This window comes from Mus caroli, chromosome 14 (genome assembly GCF_900094665.2).
Source record: "Mus caroli chromosome 14, CAROLI_EIJ_v1.1, whole genome shotgun sequence".
NCBI classification, from domain to species: Eukaryota; Metazoa; Chordata; class Mammalia; order Rodentia; family Muridae; genus Mus; species Mus caroli.
In genome coordinates this window covers 56,474,009-56,480,685 of record NC_034583.1, presented here as the reverse complement: position 1 = coordinate 56,480,685, position 6,677 = coordinate 56,474,009, and positions in this window count along the sequence as shown.

The following is a 6,677-nucleotide window of genomic DNA, read 5'->3' as shown; positions in this document are numbered from 1 at the left end:
ATACCTCTGTAACTTTGTTGTATTGCTCTATGGTATCTCACAATTAGTAGAAGATTCTTTCAAAAATGGTTAGAAATGATTTCAAAAGCAGCAGGACGGGGCAGGAAGAACTAGTGCTATATTGCCCCAAGCGTGTTCCATCTTATCTGATCTGGAAGTTACCATGTCTGGGCCAGGTCTGGGACGTGAATGAATGAACTGTATACAGCTTTGTTCACGGCTTGCCACAATGTCTATGCTCAACTATATACAGGAAATCTTCCTGAAGTCTCTTTCCTGGTACATCCTGCCACCCCTGGTTGGTTAACAACCACAGAGAGAAAAACCAGTGCTGGATTGTTTGGCGGCCTGGGCTAGGATCCTGGATCGGCCATTTAGGCTGTATGACATCTTGGCCATCACCTCTTTCCAAAGTCTCTTCCAGCCTTAATGTCTCTGAATCTGCACATGCGCCCTCAGACTCCCTGCTCAGTAGTCAGCGTGTATGCATTTGATTTCACATTAGTGTAGAGTCCTTAGAGCAGTAGAGAAGGTCCTTTTTCTTCCTTCCTCGGTGCAAGTTCTCAGGCTGTCCTTCAAGCAGGGAAGTTCTAATGCACAGCAGACCCATTTCTGAAAAGGAGGAAGAAACAGCAGCATCAAGAACTACTAGAGGGCACCAGGGATGCTGCAAGTACTTGCTGACTGACTTGAGGAGATTCAGTTTGGAAAGTCCACCAACTATGCGTCTATTGATAAGTGCATTTCTTTGTATGCATACTGCATGTGTATGCTATAAAAGAACCAGAAGCTGGTTCTGGCAGTTTATCCTGGTATTGCCAACACTCCAGAGCCCACAGCAAGAGGATAGCAAGCTTGAGACCAGCCTCGGCAAAATAGCAATCTCCAAGTCAGCCTGGACTAGATAGCAAGATACTCTCCCCCAAAAAACCAGAAGAAATCATTTTTCAAAGTCAGAAGCAAATTTTAGAGTTGAAGTAATATTACACAATATTTATTTTTTAAGATGCGTATTGCTATTGTATGTGTATGAGTGGTTGCCTGTATGTGTGTGCACCCTGTCTGGAATACCTGGAGAGGGTGGAGGAGGGCACCAGATTCCTTGGAACTGGAGTTCTAAGCAGTTTTCAGCTACCATGTAGATGCTGAGATCCCAACCCAGTCCTCTGCAAAAGCAGCAAGAACCCCTAACCACTGAGGCATCTCTCTAATCCCAATATTATTATTTCTGATGCGCTTGAAAATGATCTTCAGCAGTGCACACATGCTGTAGGCTTTCAATAATGTCTTAAAGTAAAATGTAAGCTCTAAGGAGGTTGGGGAAAAATTAGGATCCCAGCTATATGTAAGCTTTGGGTCTGGGCAGAAGTCAAGGGCTCTTTCTCTGTGCAGGACTTATTTTAAGTGTGTTGTCTCTGAAAGATTCCTTTGTTACACCGCCCTCTCCCTGTCTCACAGTCAAGGGCCAATCCACAGCCATAAAAAAAGTCGGTTTATCAGGAAAGCTTGCAGGAAAGTTAAAAAAAGGAAGAATCTGCGTTACTCAAGATTCTTGACACACACACCCTCCACCCCCACAGCAACCAGAGTTCAGGAGGAATCTCCCCTGCCTAGCCTGGGGCTCCAGAAACTTATCTGCTTCTATCAGGAAGTCAACCTTGGACTGCCCAGAGCCTAAGGAAACATCCTGAGGCTGCATATTCTAGCAGATTGAGCTCAAGGATATTGTCAGTCCAGCCTCAGTGACATAGCCACTGGGTGACCAAATGGCTCTTCTGTGAAATGTGGAGTGGGCACTAGACATTCCTTATAGCTTGAAAGTGCCATCATTTCCTGATGTGACAAGCATAGAAGAAAGAATATGGACAAAGAAACAGCAGGCCCACCTAGAAAGTATAGTCAAAGTCATTTCTTTTTCCCTTTTAGTTATGTACAGGAGGCGAGCAGGGCTGGGGAGATGTGCCCACGAATGCTGATGCTCAAGGAGGTGAGAGATGTCAGTCAGGTCCCCTGGAGCTGCAGTTACAGGCAGTTGTGAGCCACATGAGATGTGGGTGCTGGGAACTGAATTCAGGTCCTCTGGAACAGCATCATGCAAACTTAACCAATTAGCCATCTCTCTAACTCCAGGGCAGTTTTGAGATGCACTAGAGGGCAAGGGATCCAGATAGGAACTGCCTGCATGTACATGGGTGTAACTGATTTCAAGATCAGGGCAAATCGGGGAGGTTGGAGGGTGTCAGTGAGGCTCCAGGTGCAGCCAGGGAGATGAATTTCGAGCCTGGTAAGCCCAATTTTGGGGTCACCTGAGATAAAACCTTGGGGTGTCAAGTGTGCAGCCAAAAAGAAGGAACTGGTAAAAGTGGGAGCTCTTAAGTAAGGTGTGCTGTGGCCGTGTGGGCACAGTACATAAGGACTTCCCTGAGACTCATCCCTTCCACTGAAGCAGAGAGGAGAAACTGACACATGCTGTCAGTGACAAGATGGTAGGCAACTGTCCCCACCAGTCTCAATTTCTATACCTGTAAAGTGAAGGTCAATGTCCCTGCCACCTTTGGTATGACCTCATTAGTAACCAAGAATGGTGCCTAGGAGAGTGGTTTAGTGCAATGTTAACTCAGCATGCTGGCACACTCTTATGATGCCACCTTTAGGGAAACTGAGATAGAAGGATTTTATGAGTTCCAGGCCAAACCTGGGCAACATAGAACTTGGCTAAGCAGAAACACATAGCAGGATCCTGTCTCAAGAAATGGAAACAGCCAAAACAATAACAAAAACCCACCCCTGAAAGCATAAAAAAAAGACATCCCCTAAAAAAACAAACAAAAATCTTCACAGCAATACTGCATCTTCAGGGTGTCCCTTTGGGCACTCGGATTTGGAGAACAAATTCTGGACCATGAGTGTCTCCTTTTTTTTTTTTTTTTTTTTTTTTGGTTTTCCAAGACAGGGTTTCTCTGTGTAGCCCTGGCTGTCCTGGAACTCACTTTGTAGACCAGGCTGGCCTCGAACTCAGAAATCTGCCTGCTGCCTCTGCCTCGCAAATGCTGGGATTAAAGGTGTGCGCCACCACCACCCAGCGACCATGATGTTCACTGGGCCCACACCAAGTGGCAGCCGCAGACTGACTCCCCATTTTGAGACAGACTTTCATAATGTAGCTCAGGCTGTCCTTGAACTTGTGATCCTTTTGCTTGACTTTCCCAGTGTTGGGATTATAGGTCTGAGCTACCACATGGCTCTAAGAGACTCTGTTGTTATTTTTGTTCCTGTTTTTTTTTTTTTTTTTTAAGGTTTATTTTATATGAGTACACTGTAGCTGTCTTCAGATGCACCAGAAGAGGGTGTCATATCCCATTACAGATGGTTGTGAGCCACCATGTGTGTGGTTGCTAAGAATTGAACTCAGGACCTCTGGAATAGCAGCCAGTGCTCTTAACCACTGAGCCATCTCTCCAGCCCCCCTGATCCTTTTTTGGGGGGGGGTTGTTTTATTTTGTTTTGTTTTGTTTTTCGAGACAGTGTTTCTCTGTGTAGGGTCTCAGGACAGACCCTAGCTGTCCTGGAACTCACTCTGTAGACCAGGCTCGCCTTGAACTCAGAAATCCATCTGCCTCTGGCCTCCCAAGTGCTCAGATTAAAGGCGTGCACCACCACTGCCCAGCCTGATCCTATTTTTTTGAGACAAGCTCTCTCATAGCCCTGAAACTCTACATGGACCAGGCTGATCTCAAACTCAGGAGAGTTTGTTCCTGCCAGCTGAGTACTGGGACTTCAGGCTGTGCCACAAAGGGACACCTGGCTCCAAGGGACTCTTAATAAGATAATTATTATGATTATTCAACATGTAGTCTTTGACTTCGTTTTGAGCCTGACCCCATGGGAGCTGCTAAAACTATTAGCCCAGCTTGCCGAGTCTACTGGGAACCTGGGAGGGAGTCTAACTGGAATCAAGGCCTGCACTTGAAGGCCCTGGGGAAACATTGTATACTGTATCCATCTTGGGCTCTTCAAAGTACTGATTTAGTGATACAATTCTGAAGCTTAAGGAGAAGAGACAATGTCTGTAAAACTGAAAAATAAGAACTGGTCAAAGGTCACCATAGTCAGACCACAGGAATTTAAATGTTTTGTTGTTGTTGTTTTGGTTTGTTTTTCTTTCTTTCTTTCTTTCTTTTTTTTTAATGAGGCAAAGAAGGAAATGTTTGGGACCTACAAAAAGCCTGGTATCCACAGCAACACAGCCAAGCAGTCAAGGGGCAGTAAATCCACTGAGTCTTTCTGCGCAATGTTAGCATAGAACCATTACCCATATTTAGGATGTTTTTAAAGAAATGGAAGATGTGAGAGCAGTAAGCACAAAAAAGCAAAGCTAGGTGTGAACTGGCTGGTGCTTGTGAGCCCAGTACTTAGAAAGTTGAGGCAGGAGAATTACTCCAAAGTCAGGGGAGAGGAGGGTCTCCAGATGTCTCAGCTAGAAGAGGTGCTTGCCCCCAACCCTGATCAAGCTGAGTCTTGGCTAAAAGGGGATCCACTCCTGCAAGTTACCCTATCACCTCCGCACAAGCCACCCCTCCATTGATAAATTAATCAAAAATAGTTTAAAAGCAAGATACTAAATGATTTATGCAGAATTATCAGGTTTGTAAAGAAAACAAGACATGTTAAAACATGAAACATTCCAGTATATGAAGAATTTGATTTGGGGCTGTAGGATTCTGAGTGCTTTATTTGGGTAGGAATCTAATTATTTACACATTTTCGTGTTTGCCAATTTATACGGTAAGCTATTACTTTTTTTTTTTTTTTGCTTTTCGAGACAGGATTTCTCTGTATAGCCCTGGCTGTCCTGGAACTCACTTTGTAGACCAGGCTGCCCTCGAACTCAGAAATCCGCCTGCCTGCCTCTGCCTCCCAAGTGCTGGGTTTAAAGGCGTGCGCCACCACGCCCTGCTATCTATTACTTTTTAAGGTGGTGGTCAAGGTTGAAAGTGTTCCCAAACCTCCTGCTTCCTTTCCAGTTCACTGAATCAGGAGAATTTTTTTCCAGAGCCCATCTTAAATTGCTTAAGACCTTTAAGCACACAGACCCTTTGGGGCTGTGGTTGAAGAAGTGCTGGGATCCACGGGACGCAGGCGGGGTCACGCGAGTCTCTAGCGTGCCTCTGCACACAGTGGACCAAAAATTCTCCTCCTTCCACTGGCTGGGGTCGATGACCCCCGGCAGCGCGAGGCCAGCAGTGTGAGGTCCTGCATTGAGTTGCAGCCAAGGTGAGGCAGTCTTAGTCCCCCCCAACCCCTACTCCCCCACCTCAAGCTTCCGCCAAGCTCTGGCCAAGCTTGCAACACGATCGCCCCATCATGATCACCGCAAACGGAGCCTCCTGGAGGCCCCTCCCTGCCAGGCTAGCCTTAGTGCGCCGAAGGCGGGCGCGGAGAGCGGACGTGCCCGGGTCCACGGAGGCCCCTACGCTGCTCCGGGCCCGCCCTGCAGGGGAACATCGAGCCAACATTGGGCCTCAGAGGCGGCCTTGCACGTTCCAGCCCCACGACTGTGGCGCCTCCCTGTGCCCACAGGCGGGCGACTGTGCGGACCGCCAGGGACACCCAGGCCACCAGAACCCAATCGCCCAAGGCGGCCTTGGGGCTGGGCAGTGCGCCAGGTTTCCTTCCGTCCTTTGCTTTTCCTGGGCTGCCCCACCCCTCACCCCACCCCCCTTGCCTGGCCAGTTTCTATCTTCACTCTGTTTCCAGCCCAAGGCCAAACCTTCCTTCTGAAGGCCTTGAACCCATCCTTCACTTCTATCACTTCTATCTAGCTCTTGCTAGAACATTCAGCGCCATCCCACTGAGCTACCCTCTCAGCGCCAGTAAGAAACATTCCCAGACCAAGAATAGTCCACACTGTGCCTTCACCCTGGGCCGACTGGGTAACTTGCAGGATCCTCTGCGCAAAATGCAAGGCGAGGGCCTGAACCTGAGTTCCTTGCAGGAGACCGCAGAACACGGACCCAATCCCAGAATCCTCCAAGGCTGGGGCGATGCCACCTGTCTCTGAGCCAGCAGGTCAGCCTTGCCAGTATGTTTTCCACCTTCGAGTGGGTATTAGTGAAAGCAGGGTATGAGGGACAAATGATCTCTCTATTGTGCCTCATTTCTGGAGTCAAAGGTCCTTTCTTCACCTGTCCCTGAAGCATTGACAAGGCTCACTCTGTCCTGATTCATAAAAACCCTTTTCCTGGCCGCAGAGGTGTGTGTGTGTGTGACCATCAGCGTACCCCTGTGCCCACAGAAAGGGGCTGCCTCAGTGGAAAAGGCTTCTTGCCATCAAACCTGAACACCTGCTGTGGAGGTCTACTGTGGGACTTGACTTTCTTCTACAAAATGGGTCCTAGGGTTGAACTCAGGCCCTCAGGCATGGCCTCAAAAGCTAGGATCCCATGGCTGTACATATATTAAGCCAATGTGCTAGAACTGATCTACGTATCCTCCAAATGTCTGCCTTCCCTCCTCTTCCCCCTTTCTCCACCCTCTTCCTCCTTCCTTTTCTTTCTTTGAGCAAAAAAGTAGGCAGAGCCCAGGGCTCTTTTAATTATAAGATGCTTTGTAAATATACAAGTACCAGTAAAGCCAGTCTCTCTAGCACCTTTCTTTCTTTTTTTTTTTTTTTTTTT